The sequence below is a fragment of the Narcine bancroftii genome, chromosome 2, assembly GCF_036971445.1.
Source record: "Narcine bancroftii isolate sNarBan1 chromosome 2, sNarBan1.hap1, whole genome shotgun sequence".
Lineage (NCBI taxonomy): Eukaryota > Metazoa > Chordata > Chondrichthyes > Torpediniformes > Narcinidae > Narcine > Narcine bancroftii.
Window position 1 is genome coordinate 151,683,184 of NC_091470.1, and position 17,676 is coordinate 151,700,859.

Sequence of the window (17,676 nt, forward strand, 5' to 3'; positions counted from 1 at the left end):
TGCGGCTCCTTGGGCTTCCCCGCCCATTCATCACCCGACCGACCCTTTCTGCCTCTCATCAGACTTCAACAAGCTCCGGCAGAGTCCATCGAGCTTGTGTTTGGTCTCGAGTTTCTTTCAAAGGCCGGTCGCGTGCCAACCCCCCCTTTCAAGTGGCTCCCAAAAAAACTTGTCCCGTCTTTACCACTCGGGGGTTTCTCTCTCTCTCTCTCTTTCGCGCGCGCGCGGTATCGAATCGATTAGTCGCGTTCCTGGTGGTTGCCGACTTGTCCGTCTCTGTGGCCACGGGACTGGGGGCGGCGGGAGTTGAATGGGACGGAGGCGTTGCTGCGATTCTCCTCGCTGCGAGGTGCCGTCCCCCGACTGAAGGCTGTTGGCAGGGGCCGGGTCCCATTGAATATGGGAAACGGGGGGCCCCCGCCGATTCGCTTCAGCTCAGCAGCAAATTGCTCCTTTTGAGATTGAAAATAAAAGCAGCTCACGCCATTGGAAAGAGAAAGTGTTGAAAAGGCACAAAGGAAAAATGGATCAACATGAGGAGTCGGTGAAGTTATCAAACAGAACGAGGGCGCATCAGCCTGAACATTTAACACATTCAGTGATGAATCTTGGAACGAGTCACACGGGAGAGGCACTCTGCTGTACGCAATGGGTGATGTTTACACATGTATTTCATTAAATATAATGAACAGGACATTCCCTCCCATGGACATTTTCACAATTTTGCTTCTAATACGTTAATACGTATTTTCTATGTTCGATGTTCACTGGACAATGTCTTTTCATGTCGCTTATGGTTAATCCACTCAGAGCCCCAAGCGAGAAGAAACTGGGGTGGAGGGTCAAGAGTTGGGTGTATTTTAGGATAAGAACTGGCGAGACCAAGATGAGGAGAAATATTTTCGTTACTCAACGCGTTCAAGCCCAGACTATGAGGCAGCACTGATATCAACCCACGCTGGTTCCTGGATAGAAGTTCTTAACGCACAGGGATCTTTCGCTCATTTGCGAGGCTAACACACAGCCCTGAGGGTGTGCTGCAGGTTGAATCGACCCACCTCACAGCCCTAGTTCAAAGGAGAACATGGGTGTTATGAAAATGTTGGACAATCCTGAGCCTCTATTTGGCTACATGGCTGATTGTGGGAACATCTTGTTCCCTATAATACTGGCCACAGTACGAAAGGTACTTTCGGCTGACTCAGACTTAATTGGTCATTCTCCATGAACAATGTTTTTAAAGATATGCTCTGATTGTTGCTATACCAGGACCTGCCGGAGACAAGTAGATTATTGGCGTTGTTTCTTATTAATTTGTTTCACATTCTAGAATATGAAAATCTTCCTACACCCTGCAACTAGATTCCATGGCAGACTGTCACTATGTCAAAGACCCGAGGAGTTTCCTTTATACTCAATGAAAACAACTGATAAAACTCAGAGTGGGGACGAGTGGCCGAATGGTCTATTTATCTGCGGGCTGATGCCCTGAGTTGAAGGTGGAGGAGATCTGTGTGATGTAGCACGATTTGTACGACCAAGAAGTGGTGATTCTGCCTCGTCCGAAGAAATAAAAGAATCATAGAGTTGTATGCGATGTCATGTATGTACTCTTGACAATAAATCTGAATCTAAACCCATCACGGGGCCTCGCTGGGAGCAGTGCCACACTGCTTCGAGTTTTGATTTCTTTGCCTGAGAGCACCCGAAGGCACGCTAATAAGCCCACGCAGAGAATCTTCTTCCCTCAGACAGCTGGGTCGCCCTATGGAGTTCACTCACCCCAATCCCTTATCTGTCAAAAAGTGTCTGAGTTTGTGAAAAATACAAGAGATCTATCCAGCTCTGTTCAAATTCTTCCCTCACTGCCAACCACAAGTGATGAATGATCTACCGCCTCGTTCTGTCATTCTAACATGATCATTGTTAGTAAGTGTACAACATCTGAAAATTAACACTGCTGTTGTTGTATTTTGTTTTATTATTTCGAAATAAGAGCAAGGACGTGCTGTGAGATATTTGCAACAGGATGGAGAGTGAGGTGGAAAAGACTGGCATTGGAAATTAATGTAAAGTGTGAGGTCGAGCACTTCCGTCAGAAAAATCAAAAAGCAGCTTTTCTAAACGGAGAGACGTTACAAATGACTGAGATACAGGGGGATTTAGGTGTTTCACTGCAGCAATCACAGAAGCTAGAAAGGCAGACGACAATTTTTTTTAACCTTAATTACAAATGTTTGTTTGCAAATATACAGGAGGCTTCATCTGGAGCACCGTGCAGAGTTTGCGTCCCTTTACCTAAACGAAAGATATGGGAACCCACATGTTCGTGCATGGAAGCACCCAAAGGCTGAGATCAAACAGAAAGCCTACGACCTTCAGGAGTTGATAGGCAGAAAGAGTACAGAAGATCCAGAAACTATTTACAACCATGTAGCAAGGATTCTGTAATGTTAAGACCAGCGCCCGAACATCAAAGAGCCACATTGATGAGAAACAAGAATGAAAGCGAACCTCTCAGGAAGAGATCAGCGGTCAGCAGTGCCCGGAACAGACACTTCTCGGTGACTCTGCACACCCTGGACTCTTATTTCACAGCCCATGGCCGACAAGAAGTTGGAAAGGACATGTGCCAACTAAAAAGCACCAAGTTTACAGGACGAGACAGTATCCCTACTGACGTTCAGAAACTTGGCAAAAAGGAACCTCAGCCACAAATCTACATCTTCCACATCCGAGGAGGATATATTGGAGACAGAGACAGAGTATTAGAGAACAATTTCAAAGAACAGACCAATCCAATTGCGATAAATAGAGTTGATCTGCCTGTGGTGGACCAGTTGTTCCCTGAATTGCAACATGGGGCAGGATATCCGCGATTCTTTCTCTCCACCAATTAACATAAGAATCAGGAGCAGGAGTCGGCCGTTCGGCCCGTCGACCCTGCTCCGCCATTCAATGAGATCGTGATAGGCTCAGCTCCACCGACCTACCTTTCCCCCATATCCCTTAATTCCCCAACTATGTAAACATCTATCCAACCTTGTCTTGTGAAGTGCAGAAAGCAGCGTTAACTGCTACCGTTTTCTGACCACTATAGCGTTCATCTCTGAGAATGGAGGGCTGAGGATCAGATGTTTCAAATGTGGCACAGAAATTCGCTTCTATGTTAAATCAAACATAGATGGAGTCAAAAGGTGATCTCAACTCCCAGCTCATCGTCAGACCCATCTAGTTACGGAATATTACAAAGTCATTACATAACAATGATTAATATTAGTGTTATGGTATAAGTGTGTAATTTTGTTGGAATATCTTCCAAAAGTTTATTGATTGTCACTCGCTTTTAAATCCAGAACTAGACCCTCTTTCGCGTGACCTACCCAATAAGATTCTGTCAATCAGAACCATCAATCAGAATCTTCTATCACGATGTTTGGGCGAAATCTCTCGTGTAAATTTGCACATTATATTTTAATCTAATTATAAGAGAAACTAACCTCCTCCAAGGATCTGAAAAGCCAAGTTACGACCAAGTTGTGATTTGTTCTTTCGTGTTAGGAAGGTTAGAACACCAAAGAACCCCCAACCTCGCATCTAAAGCGAGTTTCATAGCGGATTGCAACTGTTGGTATTATTCAACATACACGTGAGGGAGGTACGTCAAAGATTTAACTGGTGCTGCCTTCAAAGGAAGAGCAGAGGGAGTTGACTGGCGAGTTTTTTTTTCCCGATGCGATCGAACGGGGGTCGCGGGAAGCTGGGAACCACGATGAGATTTCGGAGCAGAAAATTGTGATTGTGTCAGAACATGGAGATCATTAGTACGGTTCTGGAGAATGAGAACAGAGCGTGAAACAGATTTGCCATTTACCAGAGAGCAAAAAAATTAATGTTGAATGGGCCCCCACTATAACATTGGCCGCCATCAACCTATCGCCACACACACTGAGCAGCAGCTCAATTCTCCGCTTGGCCGCCGCCCAAGACGAGGGTCTTTTCAGTTTTGAATGCAAGATCCGAATGTTTCAAAGTAAATTACATTTAAGTGTGTAAACATACATAAACGATGTTTTGGATATTGTAATATTCTGGGACTGTCCTTATAAAAAATCTTCCACATGAAAGGGTTAATATTAATAATCTAAGTTCATAAACGCCCGTCACAAACTGTATCCACCAACAATACGACCCCTCAGTCTGCCATCGACCCAGAACGAAAAATGTGCGTTGCACGAACGTTGACGAGCAGCCCCACCACCACACCGGCGGCCCATGTTCCCGCTCTGTCGCTCACCCCGTCTTGTTGCAGCAATTCCTTCTCAGAAAGGGACACCGCCGCACATGATGAGGGCCCCTGGTCTCAGAGGACTGTGGGCTACCTGGTGGTCTCCCGGCCAAATCAAGGGGATTAAACTCTTCACCTGTCAAGACAACAAAGCAATGAAATAAGGCTTAGAAACTCCACTTTCTGTAAGAATTCAACCTCGCTCTGGATCAAGGTCACACGCCAACAAGTTCTTTAATTAAAAATAATAGACCTACAGCACTATAACAGGCCAATTCGGTCCTACGACTCCGTGTCACCCAATTTACACCCCATTAACTTACACGCCCGGTACGCTTTGAAGTAGGAAAGCAAGCTAACCCTTTCACTGAATTTGGAGCAGCCATTTTGCCAATGCGGCTTTACACACGGCACAAACGGCTCCATTGTCCTCCGAACTCCGAATAGTTCCATCGCTCTCCCCTCCCGTCTTTAGCCGGGCCTAACTTCTGCATCTTGCAATATATATTGTATATAGATATGATTTTGGGAGATAAAGCGTGGCAGTTTTTTTTTAGTGTAGATCACATTGAAACTCTTCAAAACAGATCTCATTTAAAACACTGGAGCACTGCTCAAGCCAGACAGGCCGGCTCCTAAGGCCTTTGCAAAAACTTTGAAGAGTGCCCAAGAGACTTCACTAATGGATTATTGTTTTAAAAAGCAACAGATGAAAGAAGTCGGAGGATTAGGTTCGGAGCCGGCCTGTCTGACTTGGAGTCAGAGTTGGTTTACCGGTCCTTCAGAGACGTGTGGAATCGGTTTACCGGTCTTTCCTTGTTTTCAAACTTGATTTTTTTTTAAAGATTGGCATCTTCAGAAAGAAACAGTCTGTCTATCGGGAAATGTACCATGGAATCTCATCTCATCTTTGTGAATTACAGCATAATGTACTCACCCAGATGCCCTTTAAAGTTACTAAAGTTATTTTCTCTTCTACCTATTTAAATTTCCACACCCACTCCTCCGTGCGAAAACCACCCCTCCCCACTCTTTCCTAATTCTTCTACCAATGTTGATGGCATTGGTCACAAACCTCTCTTCACTCGGCAAATTGTAATTTTTTACACCTCCAACAAGCTTCAATAATTGCTTCAATAATTAAAAATGTCCGGCCCTGGCAATATTTTCCCACCTCGTCTCTATACCCTTGCTGGTGTCACATCATTTATCTAACGCAGCGATGAGAGCGCTTCCCTCGGTGGGAATCCCACTACTCTTATATTCTATGCCATGGGCAGTTAAAGAAAGTGGTTATTAATAAACAAAGAACAGCGTGAATTGATTGCAGGAAGGAAAAGGAAAGACGCTGGCTAGACTTTACATTTCTTTTCATACGAAGGTGCAGGGGAGGTTTACCTGTCCCACGTCCTGCTGACCAAACGTGAAGATTTGAAATCTTCCAATAGTGCAGTGAGGGGTCCGTTTTTACGCGCGAGTCCCGCTAAGGTGCATGGCGGCGGCTTATTTGACTCTACTAGGGACTATACATCACATGCTTAAAGCTTGCTCGACTAAAAAACCCCTTCGCTCATCCTTTTTAGACAAATTAAAGGAAAGAAAAGCGGAATTCAGATCAACCCGCTTTTTTTTTAACGACCTGCAGCGTTAACTGTTTCCTCTCTCCACAAGTGCTGTCCGACCTGCTGAGTGTTTCCAGCATTTGCTACTTTTTCATTTCAGATGTCTGGCATCTGGACTTATTATATTTAATGTCGGATACTAGCTTCATTGAGGAATTGGCAACAAATATTAATGCAAAATACTGGAACCGTTAATAGATGAGGCAGCATCTGTGGAGCGGGCTTGGATTTCCAGAAGCTGTGGCATTTAATTCGGTGAGATCTGCGAGGCTGCTACATAAATGTGTTCATGTTATTGGACTAGCGATTTGGAAGATGAGAGTTCACAAACCTCCAAGAAGTTTGAGAATTTGGAACAGTCATTGTTAAAAGAGCCAAAATTAAGAGCAGGTGTCAGTAAAAGTGACCATAAAGCTGTTGGATTATTGAAATCCCAGACGAGAGGTTTAGTACGAAAGAACTATTCATCTAGAGATCATGAGTTCAAATCCTAATTTGAATTCACATTCACACTGGTCAAGGGAGAATCTAATTACCTTTGGTTAATGGCAACTAATTCAGCTTTGAAAGCATCGTTTCAGTTTAGAAGGTGTTATGAGGCGGGAGATAAATGGCCTTTGATTCTCAAGTGGAGTCCAGAGTCTCGTCAAGGGCTTGTCAGTTTCACTGTGAGACCCTGTCAATTACAGAGAGATCTTTCTGATCCGGGGTCAAATTTCATTTGTCTGCTGAATAACTAAATGGACTCTTTAAAATTGAGCTGGAGAGATTGGGAGGGATTGAGAGTAGGGTCGGCAGAGTGGGGAAAACAGTACACGATACAACAGAGCTGACCAATAACCGTGTGGAGGAAACTACCACATTATCGCGTCCTTGCCCCTTTCCCGAAACGACCCGTTTGGAATCTGGCTGCCTTTTGACATAGTATTGTGTTCATTTGAAACCAGGCGTGAATAAATAGTTATCCAGCTTTTCATTTCTTAGTAATAGGCCATTTAGGACCAAGATGGAGACAGTGGAGAGGGTTTTGCCTGTGATGTCCTGGGCTGTGCCCACTATCTTTTGCAGGGCTTTCCGGCCAGGGGTATTGGTGTACACATACCAGGCCGTGAGCACACGCTCAGCCCACTATCCGCCACATTTCTATCCATGGATGGTTTATCTTACGGATTCTTAAAATTTACACTGACAATCTTGCTTTCCTTAGAACAAAGGGTTCCGTGGGAAGATTTAATCAGTGTATATGAAATTATGGAATTCCTTGATAGATGAAAATGCCAGGACCCTACAGCAAAGGGGTTAAAATAAACCCAAGACATTAACATTAATTTAAAGGACATGGTAAAGTGATTAGCGAAGGATTCGCAGAACTTTGTTGGGAGTTGGACGTAAAATGGCGGGAAAGTCATTGAGGAAATACTTGCATTGCTGTGAACGCAGAGTTGATGATTTAGTCCTGGATTAATCTGAGCAAATCTCCGGCCCGCCCAGACATAATGGACCGAATGGCAAATGCAAATCTTCTCTGGCCCTATCATTATAATTTGGGGCCAGAATGACTCCAGCGTGACTGTGGTCCGGTTCCTCTCTAAAATGTTATTGGTGCACCTCACTGAACCCAGGTTCCTCAGACACATATAGATACATTCAACACACGACGGAAGGAAAGGGAATTTGCGCAGAAATACCCAATAGGACCCCTCTGCTCTGTGGTTCAAATAGAAGCTATTTCCAAAGAGTAGGGAGAGTGACCGAGTAATTCCACCAACTCTTTGCCTGTTAATAATTTCATAATGTGAACAATAATCGTTTGGAATCGCAACCATTTGTTCCACCACGTTCTTGGTCAATCAGGATCTCAGCAGAGACTCTCTCATCCAGAGTTTTGCTTAATATATTTAATCTCCAGCTCTAGATCAGCTCACAAACAATGGCAGGCAGCTCATGTTTAAGATTGAAGGCCGGCTGTATAGTTTAAAAATTAAAGTCAATGAGGTGTTTGTCCCGGGCGCTGCCCAGAAACTCGCCGCTGCCCCTTTCAGCTCCTGGCTGCGCTCAGTGTGATGTTAATGCGGCTCCTTGGGCTTCCCCGCCCATTCATCACCCGACCGACCCTTTCTGCCTCTCATCAGACTTCAACAAGCTCCGGCAGAGTCCATCGAGCTTGTGTTTGGTCTCGAGTTTCTTTCAAAGGCCGGTCGCGTGCCAACCCCCCCTTTCAAGTGGCTCCCAAAAAACTTGTCCCGTCTTTACCACTCGGGGGTTTCTCTCTCTCTCTCTTTCGCGCGCGCGCGGTATCGAATCGATTAGTCGCGTTCCTGGTGGTTGCCGACTTGTCCGTCTCTGTGGCCACGGGACTGGGGGCGGCGGGAGTTGAATGGGACGGAGGCGTTGCTGCGATTCTCCTCGCTGCGAGGTGCCGTCCCTGCTGAAGGCTGTTGGCAGGGGCCGGGTCCCATTGAATATGGGAAACGGGGGGCCCCGCCGATTCGCTTCAGCTCAGCAAATTGCGGCTTTTATGTAATTGTTTTCCCTAGAAGAAGCAAGCTCAAAAATAATTCCTTTCAAATCGTGAGAAAGTGAAAGTGATTCTCCGTCTGCATCCAACCCGCAGAGAGAGAGAGAGAGAGAGAGAGAATAAGGGAGTGAGGGTGGGAGACGGAGGGGAAGAGAGTGATTTAACCACGGCCTAAAATCAGCGAATTGGACTCATGACTAATTAAGGCAAACAACGAAATTTAAAGTTGCCACCTGGATTACGAATTTTGTCCAAACATGATGGGGATTTGGATATTGTTGAGAGACGATCACAATAAGCGTTCATTGGTTTGGAGAATTGCTGGAGCGAGAATGGAGAACTTTCTATATGATTAACTCATCGACTTTATAATTGATTTTGTATTTTCTGCATAATTTCACCCAGGTTGCTTTGAATACTTTGAAGAATATTTTAACGCTAAAGGAAGTCATTCGTACCTCCACGGTTCTTGGGCAAGCACCCTGCACCCTAGGGTTTGATCGGCCTATTTTTCGGGTGTTTGTTCAAATCCTTCCAGAACAGCACGTCCATGAGTTCATCTCACACCCCCACCCCCCCACCCAATGTCTCAGTGGAGGCTGCTTTTCCCCATTTCTCAAAAAACCTTCATAAGATTGAACAGTTCCATTTCATCCCACTTGAAGCCTTTTCCGGACTAATATGAACATAGCGTGGAAGTAATCTTCACCTGTGCCTCACAGTGGAACAAATGTGATTGCACAGAATATTTACGAGGATCTTGCTGGGCCTAGAAACTCTTAAAATTTCCATGGCTGATCTTGCTTCCTCTCGAAACACGGGAACACGTCATCTGGGGATAATGCAATTATGGAAGTCCTCAATAGAGGTACAAAAACCACTACATTAAAGAAAAAGACGAAAGTCTGCAAAAGCCGTGATTGGAGAAACTCAACAGGTCAAAGAGTTTACTTTAGTAGCGAAGATAAAGATACATAATCAATGTTTCGGGCTTGTGTGTTTTATGAAGGTATGAGCCAATATAGACAGGCGCCCGAACTCCTTGATGAAGTGCACAAGGCCGAAACGCTGGTTAAACATCTTTACTACATAAAGTTTGACCTGCTGAGTTTTTCCATCAGTTTAAAAAGTACCTTGTAGGGTGATTAGGGAAATCAAGAGGGTTCCCAGAACTTTGTCGAGATCTGGACGTCCCGGTGGGAATGAATATTTGCATGAAGAACCAACAGGTTTACTGAGTTACTGCTGGATTAAGATGAGCAAATCTCCCACCGGCCTGGATGTAATCGACCGAATGGCCTCCTTTGGTGTGGCAATGCAAATGTTCTCTGGTTCTATAATTATAATTTGAGGACTGATTGGCGCCAATGTGGCTGTTGTTCAGTTCCTCTCCCAAACCTTATTACTGCCACACGGTGTCCAGGTTCCCAAGACAGATAGACAGGGAATTTACGCAGAAGTACCCGAGAGGACTCCCTCTGTTATGTGGTTCAAATAGAAACTCCCTTACAAAGAGTGGGAAGAGTAACTATTAATCAGGGGGTCAATGCACTGTGTGTGAAGTGATGATAAATAGAGGTGTTTGTGGACAAGTCAACGCGGAGCCTCTCTGGGAGCATTGCCATTTCGTGGTGTGTGAAAACAGAACTCACTAATAGCCGTATCATGGAGAATCTGAACGGGATTTTCTTCGCTCACAGACAGCTGGCGTCTCCTTATTCAATTCATACCCCCCCCCCCTCCCCCCTGACTCTGCACAAAGAAACGTGGGGCTTGAGAAGTCCAAGTCGTATCGGGGCTGGGGGTGGGGGGGGGGGGGGGGAGGGGGCATGAAGCCCCAAGTGTGGACCTCTTGGATTTGTGAAGGGTTTTAATACACATGCTAATTGTTTCCCTTTAAACACGTGTAAACAAGCGTCTTCTATAGAAGTACGTTTTGACCACATTTAACGTTATTCCAGTCGGAACAACAACGGTTGAGGAGAATCCGCCATTCAAGGGGAAATTGCCGCCGTTATTTTGAACAGGGTTCTGTTTTCTAAATATTTCAAGCCACCTCCATTCTCACCTTTGTTGGACTCCGTGTCTACCAACAAGTGCACACACTCCGGTTGTCAGGGATCGGTTTATACTCAACCACCAGCTGGTTTCTACAGGCTGATGTTCGTACTGTAGTTTACTCATGGACCCAGTGCAGAGAATATATTACGAAATGTTAAAAGTGGCCGGGGTCCAAAGGGTTAACAAATGTTGACTTAATGCACTGGAATTTAGTGATGAACCAGTCCAGGCGGTAGAGAAAATAAGTATCTGCTTTGTCACCAAACCATGCTGACGGGCAACTGGAAACCATTAATGCACAACCAAGCCCTGTCAGGATATAGGAAGGTTGGGCGAGCTGTTGCTGGGCTCGCTGTGGAAGGGAGAGTGGCGGGGAGCTGGGGACCGCTGTGCGATTTCGGAGCAGAAAATTGCGATTGTGTCAGAACATGGGGATCATTAGCTCGGTGTTGGCTCTGAGAGCGGAGCGTGAAACGGATTTGCGAATGACTACAGAGCGAGAAATGAGCGCTGAATAGCACTCCCACTAGGACATTGGCCGCCAGCTCCTTCCCGCCCTGTCACCCACACACGCTGAGCAACAGCGATTTTTCGCTCAATTTTCCGCTGTGGGAGGGTCACCGCCGCACAAGATGATTATGTTCTTCGTTCTTTGAGAGCAAAATCTGAATTGCAGAAAATTATATTCTGGGATTGTTTCATTCAAATCTAATCCGTCAAAGGATTGGGGTTAATCATATAAGATCATAATGTCTGAACAACAATTCACTCTGGGCGTAAATTCAGAGAAACTTATACCCCCCCCACCCGAAGCCATTACCTGAAATTCTTTTCTTGCTTTTATGATCGGATTGACCAGTCTGGTATTGGGACAGAAATACCACTGTGAGAGATGAGTAAAATTAATATGAAAATATGTGTAATGAATAAAGCCAGTATGAATAGGATAAGGGTAGTGTCGGACTCTGGCTTTACCCTACCCTTAATTTAGTCTATGTGTCGTCTGAGTCCAGCGTGTTCGTTAAATGAAGTGATAGGAGAAGGTATTCGGTTCAACAATCAGTTTATTACACAGCACAAGAATAAAGCTTAACAGAGCTCTGGTTCAGTCATTAGTTCACAGGTCACCTGCACAGTGAGCTATTCCCCAAGACTGACCTCTACTGTCCAGTCTCTACAGTTTATATAGCTCAACCTTATCATACAGAACAAAGTTGGGTTTCTTTGCTAGATTTCTTGCATAAGATTTATCACAAGTAATTTCCTGCTCTGCAGATATCTGGGGTGTAGAGCTCCCATTTTAATCCTCAAGGCCAGAATATACTGTTGTTTTGATCAGAAATCAATTCATACCCCAGATATTTCTAATTATTTCTTTGTTCTCATCTGGCCATATTCTTCTGTTCTACTCAATACCTTCTTCTGTCTTAGCCTTCTTACTGAATTAGTTTCCATTCTCTTTGTTCCTGACAGTCTCTGTCAGGATTCTCTTTGTTCTTGTCTGGCCATCGTCTCCTGTGCTCATCAACACCTTCTTTTGCCTTAACCTTCCTACTAAATGGTTTCATACATATCCTCTCTTTTGTATTTGGGGAGCAGACAATTCTAAACCAACTGTAATCAGCCAACTTTGCTACATACTGTGGCTGTCCCTTACTTACATTACTCTTTCCCTTCACCATGAGGTAAATATTAAATTGTTACATAGTACTGGATTCATGTATACAAAATGAATAGTACATAAGCATATATTCTACATTTTCTATGATTAATTAACCCCTATATTCCAACAGTAGATAATAGAATGTAGGAAGTAAAGTTAGTCTGAATAAGATAAGGGTCTTCTAGCCTTTTAGACAGAATTAGCAATTTCTGCTTATAAGAGTTAGTAAGCCCTGAGGGTTGGGAAGGTGTGAATAAGGACAAAGGCAGGTTTGTGAATAAGGACAATAAGGACAATGACATGATGGGACACACACAGGATACCCCCTGGTCCTCCAGTTCACAGAAACAGCACGTAGGCAGACAGGATTGCCTAATGCCAAACTCATCCAGGAGGCAGAAGAATGTAAGGGGGAGGGTACTTCTATACTGAAATAAACTGTATAAAAGTTGGATGAGCCCCAGTGTATGTGTGTATTCCCAAGGTAAGGGGAAGCACCCAAATTTGCATTGTTGTATAATAAATGTTCTTTGTTCTCAATTTTTGTCTCGAGCAAATTCTGTGAAGGTACTTCTGTTTCTAACAAATGGAGGCTCGTCCGGGATCCCACTCCCTCCACTGACAGAGTGCCCGACGACGAGGGTAGGTGCACCCCACCCCGGCTGATTCAGCTGGACTCACGGACGACGGGTGACTGGTCAGTGGATGAAGCGAGTGATATCCGAGAAGAGGCATTGAGAACAAACGACGGGAGGACGTTAAGGAAACGTGCTAGGAATAGCTACTGGATCCCGGTAAGAGGAATTTTACTTACCTGTTAGTATGGGAGGTGTGATTAGCATGGAAGAGAGTCCTAGGGAAGGACAGGACGATCAGATAACTAAGGAAAGTCCGTTAGGATTAATGCTATCTGATTGGGGTGCGGGGAGAACCCGCGGGAAAGACAAACAGACCATGGTCAGGTATTGCTGTCTGGAATGGGTTAAAAACCCGATAAAAGGGAATTCGGTATATTGGCCAAAGTTCGGATCCGATGAGGACTGGATGTGTCAGGCATTGAGTATCTGGCTCTATCAAAATCAAAGAGATAACATTGAGAGCAGAGAATATGCAGCCTGCTGGCTCAGTGGATCGGTTGATCAACTGGTTTTGAATGAAAAGGAATGTAAGGACAAGATCGATGAGGAACCTTTTGTCCATGAAACACAAGGATGGGATGTGTTACATTCCCTTTCTCCACCTTATGTTCCTCCTATGCCGGCTCCTATCTTTCCCCTCTCTCCTATGCTCTACCCTTCACCTTCCCCTCCTCCCCCACAACTAAAGAAAGGAGAAGAAAGTAGGGGTGGTATGATGACCCATTCACAAAGTACTAGATTACCACCTCAATTGAAAAGAGAGGGAGGAGACTTTGATTCAAAACAGTATGAGACCCTCCGGGAGGGAAGGGCAGAACCCTTTGATACATTTCCCGGAGAGCAGGAATCTAGACATTATAAAGGAGGGGATAAGCCAGAAATTAACTGGATGAGACCTTTACAGGAAGTTTCCGTGGGAGGGGGTCTCGGTTTCGTAAATGTGCCCCTTACTAGTACAGTGCGTAACTTTAAGAGAGAAATGACCTCTCTGATACAGGATCCTCAGGGATGTGCCGAACAATTAGATCAATTTTTGGGACCAAATATATATACATGGGATGAGTTAACATCGATCTTTAGGGCTCTGTTCACTTTGGATGAACGTGGAATGATTCGCCAGGCAGGGATTAGAGTCTGGGATAGGGAACACCAAGGGGGACCAGAGGCGATACCTGGGGAACTTAAATTCCCCCTGGCAAAACCAAATTGGGATAAGAATACTAATGATGGTCGCACATTAATGGAGGAATATAGGATTAATCTGATAAAAGGAATCAAGGAATCTGTTCCAAAGGGACGGAATTTTAAGAAAGCATTTGAGGTTCCCCAAGGTCCCGAGGAGACCCCCTCTGCATTTCTGAATAGATTGCGTACGGCCATACAGCAATATGGAGGTCTGGATATAGAATCCCCAGCGGGTCAACAATTAGTATTAACGGGCTTCGTTACAAATTCAGCCCCAGACATTAGAAGGAAATTGCAGAAAACTGAGAATTGGCATGAACAGGGAATAACACAGCTTTTACAGATCGCACAACGGGCATACGTCCAGAGGTCTGAGGATAAACAGAAAAGAAAGGCTAAGATTTTGATGCAGGCAGTCAAGGAAGTGGTGGAGGGACAGCAAGGAAAGGGTAGGGGCTGTGTGCCAGCTCCTGGACATTGGGAGGAGTGCAGGCAGTGGGAGAGTAGAGACCAGAGTAGGGGTAGGGGCAAGGGTAGAGGGGAATTCCGGGGACGACGACCGTTCCCGGGACCTCCTGGTAATCCCGGTAGGAATTGGGAAACAGGAGCATTAGTTTGCTACCATTGTAAAAAGGAGGGACATTTTAAGAGAGAATGCCCAATGCGAGCCAGGGAGATGCGATCTTACGGCACTGATGGAAGCAGATTCTGAATAGGGGGGGTCACGGTTCTCAGTCAATACACACCGTGGGGCTGCACGGAGAACCATTGGTAAATTTAAGCATAGGACCCCACAGTGACAAGATGACCTTTTTAGTAGATTCTGGGGCAACCCGGTCTAGTATTTTACAACCACCCGAGGGTGTTAAGATAGAGGGGACCGTGATGATTTGGGGAGTAGGAGGAAGAGATTTTACGGTCCCTGCATTAAGGGATGTAAGAATACAAATGGGAGAGAAGATAGTAACGGAGGACATTCCACTAGTTCCCCAAGCTGGAGTTTGTTTGTTAGGACGAGATTTACAGGACCAATTGGCTATCGGCACCAGACCACAGGAATCAGGCATCGGGGTTCATTTGTATGTATTAACCGAGGAGGATCGGGAACTAATAAATCCTGGAGTATGGGCAGAAAGAGGCAATAGAGGAGTGTTAGATATTCCTCCCCTGCAAGTTACTTTAAAAGATCCTGAGCAAGTAATTAGACGAAAGCAGTATCCAATTCCGATGGCTGGCCGAAAGGGGCTGCAGCCAGTAATTGACCAGTTGGTGAAAGATGGTTTACTCGAACCTTGTATGTCACCTTTTAATACCCCTACCCCTGAGGCTAACGACCAGTACATATCCAAATATTTAAAGGGACTTTCTGCCTCTCTATACGAATTAAAACGGAAGGGTTTATTAGCTCAAAACCCACCCCTGGAGCATCCTATTCATTTTATTAAATCTGGTGATTGGATATATGTAAAAGTATGGCAAGATCACCAACTAAAACCTGTCTGGGACGGCCCCTATTGTGTACTTTTGATTACAGACACTGCAGTGCGAACGAAATAAAAGGGGTGGACTCACATAGAACGAATTAAACAAGCTGCTGATCCACGGATAAAGACATTGATAATCTACCCTCCACCTGGCGTGCATTCCTTCATCCTTCTGATCTGAAAGTTACACTATGCCGGGAAAAAGTGCTGTAATGTTGTTTTTACCATTTGCTGTTTTGTTTACTTGTTGGTTCCCAATTTTTGGGAAATCACCAAATTGCTCACAATGTATTAAGTCCTCCTGGAATAGGGGCAGCAGAGGTGACAATTATTTACCTTTAGAATGCAGACAGGGCGCAGGTATAGAGTATAGTCATAGTGGGGTACCTTATTTAGTATGGGTTAATATCGGATCCCAACATGGACCAGGGGAACAGAACGGCCCGAGGGGACTAGACTTGGTTTGTATTTCGGCCTCTGCAGGTATTAAAAAGAGTTTTTAAAGAGATAACAGAAAGAAGATAGTGGGACAATGACAGACAGAATGTTAGTCAGGATTGTACACGTAGCAGAGATAGAGTGAATACATATGCTAATGTTCACAGACAGGCTGCAACTCACAGGTTCAGTGACAAACACCCCTCCCCAACTTGGTCTCCTGTAAATCATCCTTTGGGTCACACAGACATTCGGAATGTTAAAAAACCACCACTGTAAAGGGAGTTCCAGTTGTAAACGACTTAAGCTACTCCAGAACACCACAGCTGCTTGGCATTTAAATCGTTTAATCAGACTTCAGCCTTGGAGATCATCACCGAACAGACAGTGATGGCCCTGAATTTATGGGCTGAAGAAAGACGGACAGATACGAGCCACAATTCAACAAAACCGCCTGGCTCTCGATTACTCGTTGGCTGCTGAAGGCAGCGTTTGTGAAAGACTGGTTAATGACAATGCTCACAACGGTCAGGCGGTTAAAGACACTTCTTCAGGAGTTCGAAAATCTTCCCATGCCCAGGTTCAGGCTTGGCAATGGACTAGACTTTTTAATGGTAACTGGAGTCTGATACCCACAGCCCTTATAGCAGCTGGACTCGCTATTCTGGCCATTATGGTGCTCCCCTGCCTAAAGACTTGTGTGCAGTATTTAATTCAACGGACCCCTCGTCAGATTACTTTAACTCAAAGGATGTATGTTTCCCAAATTCTGTCTGATGATGCTGAGACTGCAGTTCGTTTACTGACTCGCTGGGAAAAAGACCAAGTTTACAAGTAATACATTCCAGTTGAGAATTCACGAAGCGTAGCTAAAAGAAAAGTGAGGATTGTGAGAGATGAGTAAAACTAATATGAAAATATGTGTAATGAATAAAGCTAGTAGGATAAGGGTAGATAATAGAATGTAGGAAGTTAGTCTGAATAAGATAAGGGTCTTCTAGCCTTAGAGAGTCAGCAAGTTCTGCATATGTAATTAGTAAGCCTTAGACAGAATTAGTAAGTTCTGCATATAAGAGTAAGCCCTGAGGGTTGGAAAGGTGTGATTAAGGACAAAGGCAGGTGAATAAGGACAATGACATGATGGGACACAGACAGGATGCCCCCTGGTCCTTCAAGTTCACAGAAACAGCACGTAGGCAGACAGGATTGCCTAATGCCAAACTTATCCAGGAGGCAGAAGAATGTTGGGGGGTGGGGGGGGGGGGGGAGGAGGGTATCTCTACACTGAAATGAACTGTATAAAAGTTGGGTGAGCCCCAGTATGTGTGTGTATTCCCAGGGTAAGGGGAAAGCACCCAACTTTGCATTGTTGTATAATAAATGGTCTTTGTTCTCAATTTTTGTCTCGACCAATTTCTATGAAGGTACTTCTGTTTCTCTCACCACTGAGCCTATGCAGCTCCCCTCCCCAAAGGTAGTGCACAGGATATTAGGGTTAAACCCTCCCCGCCATAGGCGATATCTGCAGGGAACACTGCTGTCGGAGAGCAGCAGCAATTGACAAGGATCCACACCACCCAGCACACGCTCTGTTCTCACTACGGCCATCAGGAAAGAGATATCGGTGCCACAAGACTTTCCCCACCAGGTTCAGGAACAGCTGCTCCCCCTCCACCATCAGACTCCTCAACAAAAAACTCAACCAGGGACTCACTTTATTGATAGTTTCTCTCTCTCTGCATTGCAGATACTTTGCATTTCTTTAATTGTTTACACGTA

At 44.9% G+C, this 17,676-nt stretch overlaps 1 long non-coding RNA gene across 1 annotated transcript; it reads left to right on the forward strand.

The window, feature by feature from the left end:
* Positions 1–4,127, forward strand: LOC138754379 (uncharacterized). The gene is made up of 2 exons (XR_011351729.1): positions 1–1,929; positions 2,256–4,127. It is a non-coding gene; the product is annotated as an uncharacterized lncRNA (long non-coding RNA).
* The last annotated feature ends 13,549 nt before the right edge of the window (positions 4,128–17,676 follow it).